The sequence below is a fragment of the Oncorhynchus nerka genome, linkage group LG22 (assembly GCF_034236695.1).
Source record: "Oncorhynchus nerka isolate Pitt River linkage group LG22, Oner_Uvic_2.0, whole genome shotgun sequence".
NCBI classification, from domain to species: Eukaryota; Metazoa; Chordata; class Actinopteri; order Salmoniformes; family Salmonidae; genus Oncorhynchus; species Oncorhynchus nerka.
This window is the reverse complement of record NC_088417.1, coordinates 80,060,552-80,081,238: the sequence shown is the minus strand read 5'-3', so window position 1 is coordinate 80,081,238 and position 20,687 is coordinate 80,060,552. Positions and strand designations below refer to the sequence as shown.

At 42.0% G+C, this 20,687-nt stretch overlaps 1 pseudogene; it reads right to left on the bottom strand.

Moving 5' to 3' along the window:
• LOC115105803 (anthrax toxin receptor 1-like) overlaps nt 1–20,687 on the bottom strand; it is a 45,816-nt pseudogene that overhangs the window by 21,781 nt on the left and 3,348 nt on the right.

Here is a 20,687-nt window from a genome sequence, read left to right as displayed (position 1 = left end):
AATCATCTCCTTAGTCTTGATCACGTTGCGGGAGAGATTGTTGTCCTGGCACCACACAACCAGGACTCTGATCTCCTCCCTATATGCTGTCTCGTCATTGTTTGTGATCAGGCCTACCACTGTTGTCATCTGCAAACTTAATGAAGGTGATGGAGTCATGCCTGGCCTTACAGTCATGAGTGAACAGAGAGTACAGGAGAAAATAAGAATTTGTTCCTAACTGACTTGCCTAGTAAAAAAACAAAACAAAAAAAACCATTATGTCGTCGTTCAGCCACAACTCGGTGAAACATAAGATATTACGGTTTTTAATGTCCCGTTGGTAGGATATACGTGCTTTTAGTTTGTCCAATTTATTATCCAGGATTGTACGTTGGCCAATAGTAGGGATGGTGTTACGGATACAGTTATCCTGTGTGTGTGTGTGTATCCTGTGTGTGTGTTTCTTTTCTCTCCTTCTCCCCTCACAGGTGAAAATCATCACTCCCCAATCAGTCAACAATCAATCATCAATCAGAAGACACACCTCCTCCTATTTCCTACCCTATCACAGTTCCTTCCCCATGGTTTAAAAACCCCATCATTTGTTTGTTCTAAAGCAATCTCTAGCTCAATCTCTCTGTAAATGCCATGTCTGTAGGTCTCTGTGTTTCACTCTTGCTTTGTGTCTTAACCTCTCTTTTGTTTAAGCACCTCCATAGCACTTTGTCATCACCTGTGAGTATTGTTTTTGGTTATGGTGTTTGTGTTTGTTTGCTGGTGGGAAAAGGGGAAACCAAGACAAGTCGCCCATGGGCATACACTACCCGTAGGTGAACTTTGTTAAATACACTAGTTAGAACTGGGCGGACCACCCACTGTATTTTGGTTAGTTAGTTAGCTGTTGTTAAAGTAGGATAGTCTAGCTTAGGGGTGTTTTTGAATGCTTATTGTTTCTTTCCTTGGGTCCAGCTCAGCCCCTTTTTCCTGCTCCCCCCATTACCGTGTGTTTATAAATAAACCTAGAGTTTGACGGTAGATTTCTGTTGTCGTGGTTATTTCGTGCACACTTTTACTTTGTCACAATAATAATTTGCATGAGTTATGTTACGGGTCTCATTACCATCCCCCCTAGACTGTCGGGCCAAAAGGGATTCGTAACATAAGTGGGGGCTCGTCCGGGATCTGTCATAACTGACACCCATGCCGCTCATGTAGATTGTTGTAGTTTTATAGTTCAGTGTTGAGCGTCATAGCTGAAGTAGCATTAGTGTTTGCTATTTTCTTTGGCACTTGTGAAGTAGTGTAACATGACTACTTTTGATTTGAGATCCTTTTTGGATAACCCTTCGTGGGAGGTTTTTGACAAATGTCGTAGAGTTGATTTAATGACCTTGGCTGACCATTATTCAGTATCGATTCCGCAGAGTTTAGTTAAGGCGGAGGTTAAACGGCTAGTATTAAATGTATTGTTGGAAGAGCAGGTGCTTGTTTTACCGCTGCCTGAGCCTACTACCCCTGTAGGGGATGTTGCTGCTCCTGTAAGCCCATTGGTGTCTGATAATGAGGGCGAGGCTAAAGCTCCAGCCACATTGCCCCGTTTTGATCCACTCTCCCCACTGTCAAACGATGATGCCAGGAGGGATGTCCGTTTAGCACAGTTCCAACTGGAGGTGGAAGAGAGAGCCCAAATTAGGCAAGAGACTCTCCAGTTGGAGATATGTAAAATAGAGGCAGAAAAAGAACAAGAACAACGGCATTTGGAGATGTGTAAAATTGAGGCAGACAGAGAACAAAGGCAGTTGGAGTTCAAAATGCGCCAGATGGAACTGGAGGCAGAGACAGCGAGGCTAGCCTCCGGTCCTACTGTGCCTGTTTGTGAGCCGTCCTCACCTACTGTGTCCTCAAACACGTTTGACATTAGTAGGCAGATTGCCTTAGTACCTTTGTTCAGAGAGTCAGAGGTTGACTCCTATTTTTGTGTATTTGAGCGCATAGCCGTAGCATTGAAATGGCCTGAAGAGGTATGGTGCCTATTACTTCAGTGTAAATTAACTGGTAAAGCCCAAGAGGTTTTGTCAGCGTTACCTCTGGAGGACAGTTTGAATTATGAAGTGGTCAAAGCTACTGTTCTTCGTGCCTATGAGCTTGTGCCTGAGGCATACCGACAGAGATTTAGGTCTCATAGAAAGTCTTCTAGTAAGACTTATGTGGAATTTGCTAGAGACAAGGGAAATCTGTTTGATAAATGGCATGCTGCTAGTAAGGTAACTGATTTCAACTCTCTCCGGGAGTTACTCTTGTTGGAAGAGTTTAAAAATTGCTTACCCGAACGCATTGTAGTTTACCTAAACGAACAGAAAGTATCCTCCCTGGCAGAAGCGTCTGTGTTGGCAGACGAGTTTGTGTTGACGCACAAGAGTGTGTTTTCGGCTCAAACTGAGAGTAGAGCCACTGAGTTTCCTACCTTTAGCCCTAGTCGGCCAGCAGTAGTATATCAAGCACGCCAGAAGAATGAGCGTCCCTGTTTCTATTGTCATAAAGTAGGACATATGATTAATGATTGCTTCCTGCTTAAACGCAAACAAGGGATGCCTCTTCGTGCCAAGCCACCAACAGGTGTTGCTCTAATTCGTACGGTTGTGAGGTCTGCAACAAAACAGGTGCCTCAGGGTAACTGTAGTTTGAAAGTCTCAGTCCCCGACCACAGTTATGAACCATTCATTTTCGAGGGGTTTGTGTCCCTAACGAATGACGAAGCGTCTCAGCGACCGGTTAAAATCCTTAGAGATACTGGTGCGGCGCAGTCGTTTATATTGTCTGATGTGTTGCCCTTATCTGACGATACATATTGTGGTTCCAGTGTGTTAGTGCAGGGTATTGAAATGGGTTTTGTCCCAGTGCCATTGCACTTTGTGAAAGTACACTCTGAGTTAATCAGTGGAATATTCAGAGTGGGGGTACGTCCTATGTTGCCAGTGAAAGGTGTGACCTTTATAATGGGTAACGATATTGCCGGAGGAAAGGTAGTACCCGTATTGGAAGTATTGGATAAAAGTGACCACTCTCTCTCGAATGAGCTGGCACAGAGTTATCCACATGTGTTCCCCGCTTGTGCTGTCACTCGTGCTCAGGCACGACAAGAGGGTGACGTGATAGATTTGTCGAACACTGTTCTGTTCAAAGAGGTTGATCAAGAAGATGGATTGTGTGATACCTCTGAGAAGCTGATCACCTCTGACAAACAGCCCAGGAAAGAATCAAAGAACGTTGAACTTATTGCTGATGCAATACAGTTACCAGTCACTCGTGAGCAGCTGATTGCTAACCAAAAGGTTGACAACAAGCTTGCTAAATGTTTTTCTAGTGTTGTCTCATTGGAAGATGTGAAGAAGAAGAACGTGGCTTACTTCATTGATGGTAATCTCCTCATGCGTAAATGGAAATCCCATGTTGACGCGGATGGAGATTGGAATGCTGTTTACCAAATAGTAATTCCTACAGCATTTCGACAAAATGTGTTATCCCTTGCTCATGATCACCAGTGGTCTGGTCATTTAGGAATCACAAAAACTTATGATCGGATCCTTCGACATTTCTTTTGGCCGGGTTTAAAACAAGATGTGGCTCAGTTCTGTCGGACATGCCACACATGTCAGATAACAGGAAAACCAAATCAGGTTATTCCTCCCGCTCCTCTTTGTCCCATACCTGTCATAGGTGAACCATTCGAGCATGTGGTGGTTGATTGTGTCGGACCGTTACCGAAGACAAAATCGGGTAACCAGTTTTTGTTAACGATAATGTGTATGGCTACAAGATACCCCGAGGCCATTCCTCTGAGAAGGATTACAGCCCCGGTAGTGAGTAAAGCCTTAATAAAATTCTTCACGACATTCGGGTTACCTAGGGTGGTACAAAGCGATCAAGGAACCAATTTCCTATCCAAGCTCTTCAGGCAGGTGTTAAAATCCTTGTCAATTACGCACCGTGTGTCAAGCGCCTATCACCCAGAGTCTCAGGGTGCACTTGAAAGATGGCATCAGACACTGAAGTCTATGCTACGTAAATATTGTTTGGAATCTGAGAAAGATTGGGATGAGGGAGTTCCTCTAGTTTTGTTTGCTGCTCGTGAAACTGTGCAGGAGTCCCTAGGTTTCAGCCCGGCTGAACTGGTGTTTGGTCACACAGTGAGAGGACCAATGAAAGTCCTTAAAGAACAGTTCTTGTCCCAAGAGTTGTGTACCAGAGATGAGAATGTGTTGGACTACGTTAGTCGCTTTCGTGAGCGCCTACACCAAGCTTGTGCTCTCGCAAAGGAAGCTCTGTCTTCCTCACAGAGGAGCATGAAAAGACACTATGATAAAGAGGCTGTTTCTCGTCCACTACAGCCAGGTGACCAAGTACTGGTGTTATTACCTGTTCCAGGATCTTCACTGTCAGCTCGTTTCTCGGGTCCTTATTTAATTGAAAAGAAAATAAGTGAAACTGACTATGTGCTTCAAACTCCTGATAGACAACGCCAATCTCGTGTGTGTCACATTAACATGTTGAAAGCTTACCACACCCGACCCATCACACAGTTAGAGAGTTCAAAAACAGAGGAAGGTACTGCTGTCTCCTCTGCTACTACTGCTATGATAGTGGACTGTCATATTGATGATGTTGATGGCTTGGAGTTGCGCAATACTCAGCAGCAGTGTGTTAGATTGCCCAACTCAGAAATGTTGCTGTCTATCCAATCCGGTCTGGTTCATTTAACGGATGGACAGGCCAATGATATTGTGAGGCTACTACACAGTTTTCCATGTCTCTTTAATGACGTTCCTACTCGCACAAATGTGTTGGAACATGACATTAATGTTGGAAATGCTACACCTATCAAGCAACACCCATATCGTATCAACGCTTCCAAGAGGAAGATCATGAGGGATGAGGTGAAATATTTGTTGGAGAATGACCTGGCTAAGCCAAGTTCAAGCCCTTGGAGTTCTCCTTGCATTCTGGTTCCTAAACCTGATGGTATGTCCAGGTTATGTACGGATTATCGAAAGGTAAATTCTGTCACAATGCCAGATTCGTTCCCGTTACCCCGACTGGACGACTGTATCGACACTATTGGTGCTGCTAAGTATGTAACCAAGTTAGACCTCTTAAAAGGTTACTGGCAGGTTCCGTTAACTTCACGTGCTTCTGAGATTTCTGCCTTTGTGACCCCAGACAACTTCCTACAGTACTCAGTCATGGCTTTTGGGATGCGAAATGCACCAGCCACTTTCCAACGACTGGTTAACTCCGTATTAGCTGGCGTTCCTAATTGTAGTGCATACCTTGATGACCTAGTGATTTATTCGTCTGAGTGGTCAGATCATGTTGAGTCTCTAAGGGTAGTATGTGAACGGTTGGCAGCTGCTTCTCTAACCCTGAACTTGGCAAAGTGCGAGTTTGGGAAGGCTACTGTTACCTATCTCGGTAAAGAGGTTGGCCATGGACAGGTGCGCCCTGTTGATGCCAAGGTCTTGGCTATAACTGCATTCCCTGCACCTACCACCAGACGAGAGCTACGCCGCTTTTTAGGGATGGTTGGCTACTACCGTAGCTTCTGTAAAAATGTATCTGCGGTAGTTGCTCCATTGACCGATTTGCTTAGTCCGGCTAGATCATTTGTGTGGTCCCCTGATTGTAAGAGAGCTTTTGAATCAGCGAAAGCACTCTTATGTAGTACACCTGTATTTGCTGCTCCAGATTTTGAACAACCGTTCAAACTTGAGGTAGATGCTAGTGCCAGAGGTGCTGGTGCTGTTCTACTGCAGCAGGACAAGAGTGGAGTGGATCATCCCGTTTGTTATTTTTCACGTAAATTTAATAAATGTCAAACTATGCGACAATAGAACAAGAAGCTCTTGCTTTGTTGTTGGCTCTGCAATACTTTGAAGTATATATTGGTTCCAGTGCCCTACCCGTGATTGTATATACTGACCATAACCCCTTAGTTTTTCTCCACCGAATGTCCAACCAGAACCAGCGCCTTATGCGTCACAAAAAGGGTTCTGATAATGTGTTGGCAGATGCTTTGTCTCGTGTGTAATGATTGTTGTATGTTTTGCAAGGTTGTGAGTATTCATTGAAATACTGTAGTCGCAACCCCTAGGGTTGCTCTTTTAAGGGTGGGAGTGTTACGGATACAGTTATCCTGTGTGTGTGTGTGTGTCCTGTGTGTGTTTCTTTTCTCTCCTTCTCCCCTCACAGGTGAAAATCATCACTCCCCAATCAGTCAACAATCAATCATCAATCAGAAGACACACCTCCTCCTATTTCCTACCCTATCACAGTTCCTTCCCCATGGTTTAAAAACCCCATCATTTGTTTGTTCTAAAGCAATCTCTAGCTCAATCTCTCTGTAAATGCCATGTCTGTAGGTCTCTGTGTTTCACTCTCGCTTTGTGTCTTAACCTCTCTTTTGTTTAAGCACCTCCATAGCACTTTGTCATCACCTGTGAGTATTGTTTTTGGTTATGGTGTTTGTTTGTTTGCTGGTGGGAAAAGGGGAAACCAAGACAAGTCGCCCATGGGCATACACTACCCGTAGGTGAACTTTGTTAAATACACTAGTTAGAACTGGGTGGACCACCCACTGTATTTTTGGTTAGTTAGTTAGCTGTTGTTAAAGTAGGATAGTCTAGCTTAGGGGTGTTTTTGAATACTTATTGTTTCTTTCCTTGGGTCCAGCTCAGCCCCTTTTTCCTGCTCCCCCCATTACCGTGTGTTTATAAATAAACCTAGAGTTTGACGGTAGATTTCTGTTGTCGTGGTTATTTCGTGCACACTTTTACTTTGTCACAATAATAATTTGCATGAGTTATGTTACGGGTCTCATTACCATCCCCCCTAGACTGTCGGGCCAAAAGGGATTCGTAACAGATGGCAACAGCAGATTAGCCACTCGTTGGCGAATCCTCACAAGGCACCCGATCTCCTTCCGCAATATACTTTCCATCTGTTTCTCCTGTGAATGACAGGGATGAGGGCCTGTTCGGGTGTCTGGGGTAAATCCCTCTCGTCCGACTCATTAATTAAAGATAAATTCTTTGTCCAGTTCAAGGTGAGTAATCACTGTTCTGATTTCCAGAAGAGACTGCAGCAGCAGCATTATGTACAAAATAAGTGACAAACAATACGAAAAAACTAACAAAATAGCACTGTTGGTTATCAGCCATCTTCTCCAGCGCCAAAGTCTTATTGGGTATGAAGCTACAAGCTTGGCACACCTGTATTTGGGGAGTTTCTCCCATTCTTCTCTGCAGATCCTCTCATTCTTTTCTGCAGATCCTCTCAAGCTCTGTCAGGTTAGATGGCGAGTGTCGCTGCACAGATGTTTTCAGGTCTCTCCAGAGATGTTCGATCGGGTTCAAGTCCGTTCTCTGGCTGGGCCACTCAAGGAAATTCAGAGACTTGTTCCGAAGCCATTCCTACATTGTATTGGCTGTGTGCTTAGGGTAGAAACTCTAATGTACTTGTCCTTTTGCTCAGTTGTGCACCGGAGCCTTCCACTCTTCTTTCTATTCTGGTTAGAGACAGTTTGTGCTGTTCTGTGAAGGGAGTAGTAAACATAAGAACTTCAGTTTCTTGCCAACTTCTTGCATGGAATAGACTTCATTTCTCAGAACAAGATTAGACTAACGAGTTTCAGAAGAATGTTCTTTGTTTCTGGCCATTTTTAGCCTTTAATCGAACCCACAAACGGTGATGCTCCTAATACTCACCTAGTCTAAAGGAGGCCAGTTGTATTGCTTCTTTAATCAGCCCAACATCTTTCAGCTGTGCTAACATAATTGCAAAAGTGTTTTCTAATGATCAATTAGCCTTTTGAAATGACAAACTTGGTTTAGCTAACACAACGTGCCATTGGTACACAGGAGTGATGGTTGCTGATAATGGGCCTCTGTACGCCTATGTAGATATTCCATAAAAAATCAGCCGTTTCCAACTACAAAGTAATTTACAACATTAACCATGTCTACACTGTATTTCTGATCAATTGGATGTTATTTTAATAGACAAAAAGTGTGCTTTTCTTTCAATTAAACAAGGACATTTCTAAGTGACCCCAAACTTTTGAACGGTAGTGTATTTTTTAAATCCATTTTAGAATAAGGCTGTAACGTAACAAAGTGGAATAAGTCAAGGGGTCGGAATGCTTTCCAAATGCACAGTTGATCAACTCTCCAGTAGGAGGTGCTGCCCAGCCTATAGTTTTTTTCTTATCAAGAATATTACGTTGAAGATCTGATGTTGTTTCCAAGGTACAAATTCAACATATTTTATACAGGGTTTGTCTATGTTTAAAATGGGTTATTCTGGAACTCCAACAGAGGAGCTAATACACCACTCACCTCCTGCACAGATACTAGAGGGCTCTGCTGCCAAGATCTCGATGCATGATCTCTTCAGGATCTGAGTGAAGGGAGAATCGCAAGAGAGAGAGAAACAGGGAGAGGGAGAGGATGAGAGGAAGAGAGGGCGATGGTTAATGGTGAAGGCGGGAAGCAGCACTACTGGAAACGTAAATCTGTTAGAGTTAGAGCTGTTGAGGCCTCCTGAGTGGTGCAGCGGTCTAAGGTACTGCATCGCAGTGCTTGAGGTGTCACTACAGACCCTGGTTCGATCCCAGGCTGTGTCACAACTGGCCGTGACCGGGAGTCCCATAGGGCGGCGCACAATTGGCCCAGCGTTGTCCGAGTTTGACTTGGGGCCTTTACTTGGCTCATCGCGCTCTAGTGACTCCTTGTGGCGGGCCGGGTGCCTGCAGGCTGACCCCTGTCAGTTGAACAGTGGCTTCCGGGTTATGCGGGTGGGTGTTAAGAAGCGCGGTTTGGTGGGTCATGTTTCGGAGGGCGCATGACTCGACCTTCGCCTCTCCCGAGCTCATTGGGGAGTTGCAGCGATGAGACAAGATCGTAATTGGATATGACAAAAAAATGTAACTTAAAAGACAAACACAAAAAGAGTTAGAGCTGTTGAAAGTATTTAAATCTTATACCATGGTATACTTTCAACAGTGTTGAAAACATACCTTACAATAGTGAACAGGTGTTTGCATCATTCTACCAACCCCAACAACATTGCCCTTACTGAATCAATGACTCCTTGCAGTGCCTCAAAGCCATCATTCACAGGGAAGACATGGTCCTTACTGTCGGCTATTGTCCAAAGCTAGGGAGTGAGGAGAATTCTAATTCAATAACAGTGTAATAACAATAATAATCCCCTGCTCACAACAGAAACATGTGAACGTGGCTCACCTGGGTTTCATTGAAGTCTTTTACTCCCACGCAGTAGACTGAGGCGCCCAGTTGACGCGATCGGCTGGCCTAGTTTTCAAAAGGGTCACACAAATAGACATGAAAGTTATTTCATAACTCTATATTGACCAAAGTAGAGAGAACTTCATGTCTGGTGTTAGATATATAGAAAACCAATACAACGCAGTGTATAAAGGTGTCTCCATAAAGGATGAGCATTGATTCTAGGAAGCATCTATGGAAGGCATGCACGACAGATTTGGGGCTTTTCTCTAGCCATCTCAGTTTGTGCAGGTATTTAGTCTTGAGTCATGGCTGACACATGGAGACAAAGATATCCAAGTTTTCTCCAAAACAGAGTTTGCTGTCTATAATTGTGCAGGCATTTTTGTAGCAGTCCACTTGATCGATTGCTTTGGTTAAATCTTGTGCTTTCATGGCCATAACCAGAGTTTGAGTTTTGGTGAGGTCCATGGACAGGGTGAATTTTAAGAAAGCCGGAGCTCATTTACTGAATTTATATACAGTTTAAAAACTATACAATGACTCCAGCCATTATCACCTTGGCTGCGGTAGGTTCATTCACCTTAGTCGATCTACAAACACATAGCCTATTAGCTATACAATTAGCCGCTACACATTATCTCAGCACCAGGATTGAAAACTATAATGTAATAAGTACAGAGGGATCTGTTAGCAGAAAAAGTATTTTATTAACAAAAAGTAAACAAATTAGTTTTGATAGCTGGCCAGATAGCTGGCTAGACAAATTTACCAATGTATTTAATTTACTGACATGGGCTAATTGAGTGACTGTCAGTAACAAGGTTTCCATCTACCCTTTTTATGTGTGTAAAGTAAATGTCGGATAAAAAATGTAATTACAGGCCTGATGGAAACACTATATTTTTCTGTAAACTTTTCAAATGTCGACAAAAAGAAAATACGCTAGACAAGGTGGGATCTTTCTGTGTCGGTCAAATGTATTATGCGAAAAATGTTGGTGGAAATGCCTTTTAATGTGCAAATGTTGATATAATAGCCATCATATCGAAATAAACTTGGAGTCATGCGATGACATGTTGTGTGGTCTTTCCACTACGACTCATCGTGAAAGCATACATTTTATTAGGTTACAGATGAAATAAATGATGATGGTGGTGAAAATGCAAGGTATGAGCTTGATGCTCCTTTCCAATAAATATTGAGGGTCTTATTCTGGTGGCATGATAATCACATTTGACATTTGACAAATAAAAAGAATCTTGCTCTTTTGTCCATAATAATAATCTCATAATGTGAACTATAATTGTGCTTTAGCCAACAGTGTACAGCTAGTGCTGTTGGCTAGAGTGTATGTGCCAATACCAGAGTGTGCACACTCACTATATAACACTACATTTTTTGTGAAAAAAACATCAGTAGAGTTGAAAATGCGATGGAAACACATTTTACTTTGGGAATGGGAATTGAATGGCAAAATATATTTTACGCGCATTATGTCATCATGCGCAGCATTTTATCTGCAACAAATCAATTTGATGGAAATACCTCTGGTGACAAATGCTCAGATTGTTTTTATGCCAATTGAATGGAAACCTAGCTAGTGAGTGACAACTATGTTTCGAAAGTGCACCTTGTGTATTCTACTACTCTAACTCTCAACAGTAAATTGAGACCCCAACTGAGTTCCTAAAAAGAAAAAGAAAGGTTTGTTGAAATTCGAAAAACCTCTGTGTCCTCATGTAGTTACAGTGCTTTGGGTGATCTTCCACAGCCCATGATGACTTCTTGGGCCTTGGTGAGTTTAAGTAAACTAGGAAGTTCTGCACAAAATTAGCATCAGCCAATGTATGGACTGATGGAAACATCCAGTTATTGAAAGGCTTGAGTTTAGGCTCTTTTACATTTCACTAGCTGTAATTACTGATGTAACCAGCTGCAGGAAGATATTCTACATAACCAAAAGTATGTAGACATCTGCTCGTATAACATTTCATTCCAAAATCATGGGCATTAATATGGAGTTGATCCCTCCTTTGCTGCTGTAACAGCCTCCACTCTTATGGGAAGGCTTTCCACTACATCTTGGAACATTACTGCAGGGACTTGCTTCCATTCAGCCACAAGAGTATTAGTGAGGTCGGGCACTGGTGTTGGGCGATTAGGCCTGGCTTGCAGTTGGCGTTCCAATTAATCTTAAAGGTGTTCGATGGGGTTGAGGTCAGGGTTCTGTGCAGGCCAGTCATGTTCTTCCCCACCGATTTCGACAAACCATTTCTGTATGGACCTCTCTTTGTGCACAGGGTCATTGTTATGCTGAAACAGGAAAGGGCCTTCCCCAAACTGTTTCCACGAAGTTGGAAAGCGCAGAATTGTCTAGAATGAAATTGCATGCTGTTGCGTTAAGATTTCCCTTCACTGGACCTAAGGGGCATATCCCGAACCATGAAAACGGCCCCAGACCATTATTCCTCCTACATCAAACTTTACAGTTGGCACTACTGTATGCATTGGGCAGGTAGCATTCTCCTGGCATCCGCCAAACCCAGATTCGTCCGTCGGACTGCCGGATGGGGAAGCGTTATTCATCACTCCAGAGAAAGCATTTCCACTGCTCCAGAGTCCAATGGCGGCAAGCTTTACACCACTCCAGCCGATGCTTGGCATTGCGCATGGTGATCTTATGCTTGTGTGTGGCTGCTCGGCCATGGAAACCCATTTCATGAAGCTCCCGACGAACAGGTTTTGAAAAAACGTTGTTTCCAGAGGCAGTTTGGAACTCTGTAGTGAGTGTTGCAACCAAGAACAAACTATTTTGTACGTGCTATGCGCTTCAGCACTCGGCGGTCCCGTTCTGTGAGCTTGTGCAGCCTACCACTTCGCAGCTGAGCTGTTGTTGATCTTAGACATGTCCACTTCACAATAACAGCACTTACAGTTGACTGGGGAAGCTCTAGCAGGGCAGACATTTTATGAACTGACTTGTTGGAAAGGTGGAATCCTTTAACAGTGCCACGTTGAAAGTCACTGAGCTCTTCAGTAAGGCCATTCTACTGCCAGTTTTTGTCTATGGAGATTGCATGGCTGTGTGCTCCATTTAATACACCTGTCAGTTATGAGTGTGACTGAAATAGCCGAATCCACTCATTTGAAGGGGTGTCCACATACTTTTGTGTATATATAGTGTATTATCAGAAACAGAGTTTCTAATAATGATAATTGCAGATTATGACAGGCAGCAGAGTACTGAGAACCCGCTCGTCCAGGACTGGAATATCCTGTGGAATGTGGTTAGCTATTTGAACTCTCCTCACTCTGTGAGTGTAGAGATACTGTGACATTGCCAATAGATCATCCATTACTGTAGGTCTAAAACCAATATTTATCTCACCTCTCTCTCTGCCAGATCAAACTGATTCTCCCTCAGTTCGCCATCTGTCAAGGCAATGATGACACTGGCCGTACGGAAACCTGATGGACCAGGACAAATGACTTACAAGACAATAGAGCAGAACAAAATCTCCTCAGAACACAGACTGTACTGTCTATCTGTCTCTGAAGGTGAAGATAATAATTGGATAATTCATTCTATTACCTCTGATACCATAAATTGGGTTCAATGGGTTTTATGTGTACTGTTTTGTGTCTGCTTATGACATAAAAAGAGCCAGAGTTATACCCAAATGATTTATTCCAAGTGCAAAAAAACAAGAATAATCTACTCACTGTCACCAGCATAGTATATTTGTTCACTGGCCTGGAGGAGCAGATAGAAGCAGAATGTTTAGAAGGATACAGTGGGGCAAAAAAGTATTTAGTCAGCCACCAATTGTGCAAGTTCTCCCACTTAAAAATATGAGAGAGGCCTGTAATTTTCATCATAGGTACACTTCAACTATGACAGACAAAATGAGAAGAAAAATCCAGAAAATCACATTGTATGATTTTGAATGAATTTATTTGCAAATTATGGTGGAAAATAAGTATTTGGTCACCTACAAACAAGCAAGATTTCTGGCTCTCACAGAACTGTAACTTCTTCTTTAAGAGGCTCCTCTGTCCTCCACTCGCTATCTGTATTAATGGCACCTGTTTGAACTTGTTATCAGTATAAAAGACACCTGTCCGCAACCTCAAATAGTCACACTCCAAACTCCACTATGGCCAAGACCAAAGAGCTGGACACCAGAAACAAAATTGTAGACCTGCACCAGGCTGGGAAGACTGAATCTGCAATAGGTAAGCAGCTTGGTTTGAAGAAATCAACTGTGGGAGCAATTATTAGGAAATGGAAGACATACAAGACCACTGATAATCTCCCTCGATCTGGGGCTCCACGCAAGAGCTCACCCCGTGGGGTCAAAATTATCACAAGAACGGTGAGCAAAAATCCCAGATCCACATGGAGTGACCTAGTGAATGACCTGCAGAGAGCTGGACCAAAGTAACAAAGCCTACCATCAGTAACACACTACGCTGCCAGGGACTCAAATCCTGCAGTGCCAGACGTGTCCCCCTGCTTAAGCCAGTACATGTCCAGGCCCGTCTGAAGTTTGCTAGAGAGCATTTGGATGATCCAGAAGAAGATTGGGAGAATGTCATATGGTCAGATGAAACCAAAATATAACTTTTTGGTAAAAACTCAACTCGTCGTGTTTGGAGTACAAAGAATGCTGAGTTGCATCCAAAGAACACCATATCTACTGTGAAGCATGGGGGTGGAAACATCATGCTTTGGGGCTGTTTTTCTGCAAAGGAACCAGGACGACTGATCCGTGTAAAGGAAAGAATGAATGGGGCCATGTATCGTGAGATTTGGAGTGAAAACCTCCTTCCATCAGCAAGGGCATTGAAGATGAAACGTGGCTGGGTCTTTCAGCATGACAATGATCCCAAACACACAGCCCGGGCAACGAAGGAGTGGCTTCGTAAGAAGCATTTCAAGGTCCTGGAGTGGCCTAGCCAGTCTCCAGATCTCAACCCCATAGAAAATCTTTGGAGGGAGTTGAAAGTCCGTGTTGCCCAGCAACAGCCCCAAAACATCGCTGCTCTAGAGGAGATCTGCATGGAGGAATGGGCCAAAATACCAGCAACAGTGTGTGAAAACCTTGTGAAGACTTACAGAAAGCGTTTGACCTCTGTCATTGCCAACAAAGGGTATATAACAAAGTATTGAGATAAACTTTTGTTATTGACCAAATACTTATTTTCCACCATAATTTGCAAATAAATGAATTAAAAATCCGATTTTCTGGATTTTTTTCTTCTCATTTTGTCTGTCATAGTTGAAGTGTATCTATGATGAAAATTACAGGCCTCTCATCTTTTTAAGTGGGAGAACTTGCACAAATGTTGGCTAACTAAATACTTTTTTGCCCCATTGTACTTTATTGACCAATATGAGGCAGCAATTTGTCTTCTGCTTTTACCCATAGATAGATAAGGTTATGTGAAAATAAAAATAGATTTTTGTAATTTTTGCAGAAGGATGTCTAGCTGTTGCCCAGTTACCTTCAGCTACTGGTCTCCAATCCATTACTCACCCTTTGGAACCCTTTGTGCATAAAAGTGTCTCCCCCAGGATGCACCATGCGGAGCTCTTCCAGGCCTGCCCGAATCTGCTCCCTGCTCACACCCAACCACAATATACCATTGGTACCGTCAGTGTATCGTGTGGGCAGTACCCCCGTAATAGAAGGATTGACACACAGTACCCTCCACAAAACGATTGACCAATGAGTCAAATGGGCAGATCATTAAAAGTGTTGTATTATGAGGGGATTATGTCTTGCCTGTCTTCTGTTAGTTTCATCAGGATCCGTCCCTCTGTAGAAAATACAATGAAGGACATCCGCAGCTGAGGGCTAAAGAAATACTTGAGTAAATAAGGGACACGTATATTGAAAGCAGGTGCTTCCACATAGTTGTAATTCCTGAGTTAATTAAGTCATGAACATCCCATCATGCTTAGGGTCATGTATAAAAATGCTGGGCAGGCTGTTATTTTGGATACAATGGCTATGCCCTGACTGGTTTGATGAGCTTGAAAGTGACGTAAACCATATGCCATGGCCGTCTCAGTCACCAGATCACAACCCAATTGAAAGCTTATGGGAGATTCTGGAATGGCGCCTAAGACAGCGTTTTCCACCACCGTCAACAAAACACCAAATGATGGAGTTTCTCCAATAGAGTTCCAGACACTTGTAGAATCTATGTCAAGGTGCAATGAAGCTGTTCTGGCTTGTTATGGCCCAAAGCCCTATTAAGACATTTTATGTTGGTGTTTCCTTTATTTTGCCAGTTACATGTACAGTGCCTTGCGAAAGTATTCGGCCCCCTTGAACTTTGCGACCTTTTGCCACATTTCAGGCTTCAAACATAAAGATATAAAACTGTATTTTTTTGTGAAGAATCAACAACAAGTGGGACACAATCATGAAGTGGAACGACATTTATTGGATATTTCAAACTTTTTTAACAAATCAAAAACTGAAAAATTGGGCGTGCAAAATTATTCAGCCCCCTTAAGTTAATACTTTGTGGCGCCACCTTTTGCTGCGATTACAGCTGTAAGTCGCTTGGGGTATGTCTCTATCAGTTTTGCACATCGAGAGACTGAAATTCTTTCCCCTTCCTCCTTGCAAAACAGCTCGAGCTCAGTGAGGTTGGATGGAGAGCATTTGTGAACAGCAGTTTTCAGTTCTTTCCACAGATTCTCGATTGGATTCAGGTCTGGACTTTGACTTGGCCATTCTAACACCTGGATATGTTTATTTTTGAACCATTCCATTGTAGATTTTGCTTTATGCTTTGGATCATTGTCTTGTTGGAAGACAAATCTTCGTCCCAGTCTCAGGTCTTTTGCAGACTCCATCAGGTTTTCTTCCAGAATGGTCCTGTATTTGGCTCCATCCATCTTCCCATCAATTTTAACCATCTTCCCTGTCCCTGCTGAAGAAAAGCAGGCCCAAACCATGATGCTGCCACCACCATGTTTGACAGTGGGAATGGTGTGTTCAGGGTGATGAGCTGTGTTGCTTTTACGCCAAACATAACGTTTTGCATTGTTGCCAAAAAGTTCAATTTTGGTTTCATTTGACCAGAGCACCTTCTTCCACATGTTTGGTGTGTCTCCCAGGTGGCTTGTGGCAAACTTTAAACAACACTTTTTATGGATATCTTTAAGAAATGGCTTTCTTCTTGCCACTCTTCCATAAAGGCCAGATTTGTGCAATATACGACTGATTGTTGTCCTATGGACAGAGTCTCCCACCTCAGCTGTAGATCTCTGCAGTTCATCCAGAATGATCATGGGCCTCTTGGCTGCATCTCTGATCAGTCTTCTCCTTGTATGAGCTGAAAGTTTAGAGGGACGGCCAGGTCTTGGTAGATTTGCAGTGGTCTGATACTCCTTCCATTTCAATATTATCGCTTGCACAGTGCTCCTTGGGATGTTTAAAGCTTGGGAAATCTTTTTGTATCCAAATCCGGCTTTAAACTTCTTCACAACAGTATCTCGGACCTGCCTGGTGTGTTCCTTGTTCTTCATGATGCTCTCTGCGCTTTTAACGGACCTCTGAGACTATCACAGTGCAGGTGCATTTATACGGAGACTTGATTACACACAGGTGGATTGTTTTTATCATCATTAGTCATTTAGGTCAACATTGGATCATTCAGAGATCCTCACTGAACTTCTGGAGAGAGTTTGCTGCACTGAAAGTAAAGGGGCTGAATAATTTTGCACGCCCAATTTTTCAGTTTTTGATTTGTTAAAAAAGTTTGAAATATCCAATAAATGTCGTTCCACTTCATGATTGTGTCCCACTTGTTGTTGATTCTTCACAAAAAAATACAGTTTTATATCTTTATGTTTGAAGCCTGAAATGTGGCAAAAGGTCGCAAAGTTCAAGGGGGCCGAATACTTTCGCAAGGCACTGTAGATGGGAGGGTATTTCCACAGTTGACACACAGACATAATCTCTTTATGTATGTTGCTGTCTTGTCCAAATACTTTGTGCAAAAACATGTCTGTTTATATCCTTACTCGAATTGATACATCCTTACTGGCCAGTATACATTAATTGAGCTCTCTGGTACTTGTAGTGGTATCTGGGTAACGATCCAGGCAATACTGTACCTTATAAATTTATGGGCCAGGTGATCAACAAAGTAATAGATCTCATTCCAGTGGTGCTGCACACTCCCGGACCTAAAAGAAAGGTTAGAAGATGTCTGTTATTGTGGTGGAGCTGTTAAAAGGGCCCTTACAGCTACCATGATTGAACTGTCCACAAACCAATCGCTGCTTCCGTGTGTCCTCCAATGAGCTCACCCTACAGGGCGTTAGCTAATGATAATGCGAAATCCTGCTCAGATGTTACATAACACATTATCCTGTTCAGATGTAACATGCATCAACCAATTTTGTGAACTGGGTGGTTCGAGCCCTGAATGCTGATTGGTTGAAAGCTCGGGTATAACAAAACATTTATTTGTACTCTTCTAATTACTGTATGTTGCTATCCAGTTTATAAAAGCAATAAGGCACCTCTTGGTTTTGTGGTATACTGTATGGCCAATATACCACGGCTAAGGGCTGTATCCAGGCACTCCTTGTTGCATTGTGCATAAGAACAGCCCTTACCCATGATATATTGGCCATATACCTTATTGCTTAAATATACCAAATCTGTGGTGATAGAGAGAAATTCAACCATCAGAGATACACTGTAATGACCAGTGGTGGAAAAAGTACTACATTCTAATACTTGAGTAAAAGTACAGATACTTAATAGAAAATAACTAGTGTGAAAGTCACCCAGTAAAATACTACTTGAGTAAAAGTCTAAAAGTATTTAGTTTTAAATATACTTAAGTATCAAAAGAATTTACTTTTCCTTATATTACGCAAACCAGACAGCACAATTTTCTTTTTCTTTTTTCTATACTTACGGATAGTCAGGGTCACACTCCAACATCATTTTTTTTTAAAGCATTTGTGTTTAGTAAATCTGTCAGATCAGAGGCAGTAGGGATGAACAAGAATATTCTCTTGATAAGTGTGGGAATTGGACCATTTTCTGTCCTGCTAAGCATTCAAAATGTAACGAGTACTTTTGAATGTCAGGGGAAATGTATGGAGTAAAAAGTACATAATTTTCTATAGGAGTGTAGTAAAGTAGTTGTCAAAAATATAAATAGTAAAGTACAGATACCCCCCCAAAACGACTTAAGTAGTACTTTATAGTAGTTTACATCACTGGTAATGACATAGTTACGGATAAAACAACAGAGCCTGTCAATATAGTTTTTTCCCCCACCTTTCACTGACACAGACACAGAGAATAGATACGGTGTACTTCCTTTACTTTTTCATTTAGACTGCAGACGTTGTAGAATAAGTATTTTTATCCTCTCTGGGGTTTTACTTTGAATGCATGCCATACACATTCCATTATGATTGACTTCTATCAGGAAATCTTTTCAGAATCACAATCAAAGGCAGTTTGAGTGAAAAGAATGGGTCAGACGCAGTGTATAGCTCCAACACATTATCTAAGCCCTTACTTCTATGTAGAACAAGCAAAAAGAGGATTTCGCCCAGTATGGAAATTTGTGCACTCACTACTTTGCACTCACTAAGTTTGTGCACTAAGTTTGTAAAATTTGTGCCCTCACTAAGTCACTCTGCATAAGAGCGTTGTCTAAATGACTAAAATGTTTTTTTAAATAATAATGTGTGTGCGAGAAATAGGGAAAGCAAGAGAAAGTGTGCACTAATGTAATACCTTTTTATAGAAATATGTTTTTTCTCAAGTGGGTCGTTCTTAAGTTGAGGTGGAATTTGTTCATGGCATTTTGGAAGAAAATGTATTTGAAAACATATTCCCATTCTATATCAACTAAGATGACAGCTTAATGACTTTAAATTGTCCCGCTTTAAATTACGTGCAGCTTATAAAGGCTACATAAAGCCTTCATAAACACTACATAAATGTGATACAAATCATCTCTAACCATGTGTCATGCTTAATAACTGTTGGTTACGGGCATAACTGTGTGACATAACCACCCATGTCAAATGTGACATAACCCACTATGTCAAATATGACATAAACCTGTGCTTTATAAAGGGTGGCATACGCACCATTTTTAATAAAAGCATCTGCTAAATTGTATATATTACTGTATATTTCACTAGAACATTTCCCTCTTGGGTACATAGTCAATACACACATTCTAAAGTTCAGTCATGCACAGAAAAACACCTTTTGAAATATTTTTTTTATCTACTTCAGTTTTTTCCCACAATTCCTGCTTTCTTTCTTCTGTTATTCCAGGTATTTCTCAATTTTTTCTGGTTTACCCCCATTTTGTTCAATATTTTTTCTGTGTTCACAACAATGCATGAACCACATCAGGGGGTGACTTTTGAGGTCTGGGCAAAATCTAAGAAACACTTTGTTTGGTTAGCAGGTTTTCCGTAGTGCGGCAATTAGAATGGGTGGAGTAAAAAGCCAGCAACACATTTATTTGACCTTGGAACATGTGTAAAACACCAAATGTAATGCAAATGTCACTTAAATATGAACAAATATGAATCATTGTTAATGTTTAGACAATTTTTCATGAATGGTTATTGACAATTTTCTACTATTACGTGGGGGACGTTTATGTTCAAACATTTAGAAATTCTGTGACCCGGAAGTGCAATTTTAGTGTTCCTGACGAGACACTGATCATGTGATGAGTTTGCAAATCAAATGCCCTACTTGTGCTGCCACAAGGTTTTGTCCTCAGGCCTGGAGAAATGCCAGTCATTCCACTACCCAAGAGTGGTAAAGCGGCCTTTACTGATTCTAAGAGTAGACCTATCAGCTTGCTGCCAGCTCTTAGCAAACTTTTGGAAAAATGTGTGTTTGACCAAACACAATGCTATTTCTCTGTAAACAAATGAACAATAAACTTTCAGCATGCTTTTTGAGAAGGGCACTCAACATGTACTACACTGACACAAATGACTGATGATTGGTTGAAATACATTGATAATAAGAAGATTGTGGGAGCTGTACTGTTAGACTTCAGTGCAGCCTTTCATTATATTGACCATAACCTGTTGTTGAGAAAACGTATGTGTTATGGCTTTTCAACCTATCCAATAAAACTGAGGGTTTTCTTTAATGGAAGCTTCTCTAATGTCAAACATGTAAAGTGTGGTTAAGTCAGTTAAGAAAAAAAATATTATTTACAATGACGGACTAGGAACAGTGGGTGAACTGCCTTCAGGGGCAGAACGACAGATTTTTACCTTGTCAGCTCGGGGATTAGATCTTGCAACCTTTCGGTTATAAGTCCAACACTCTAACCACTAGGCTACCTGCCACCTAATAAAGAGAT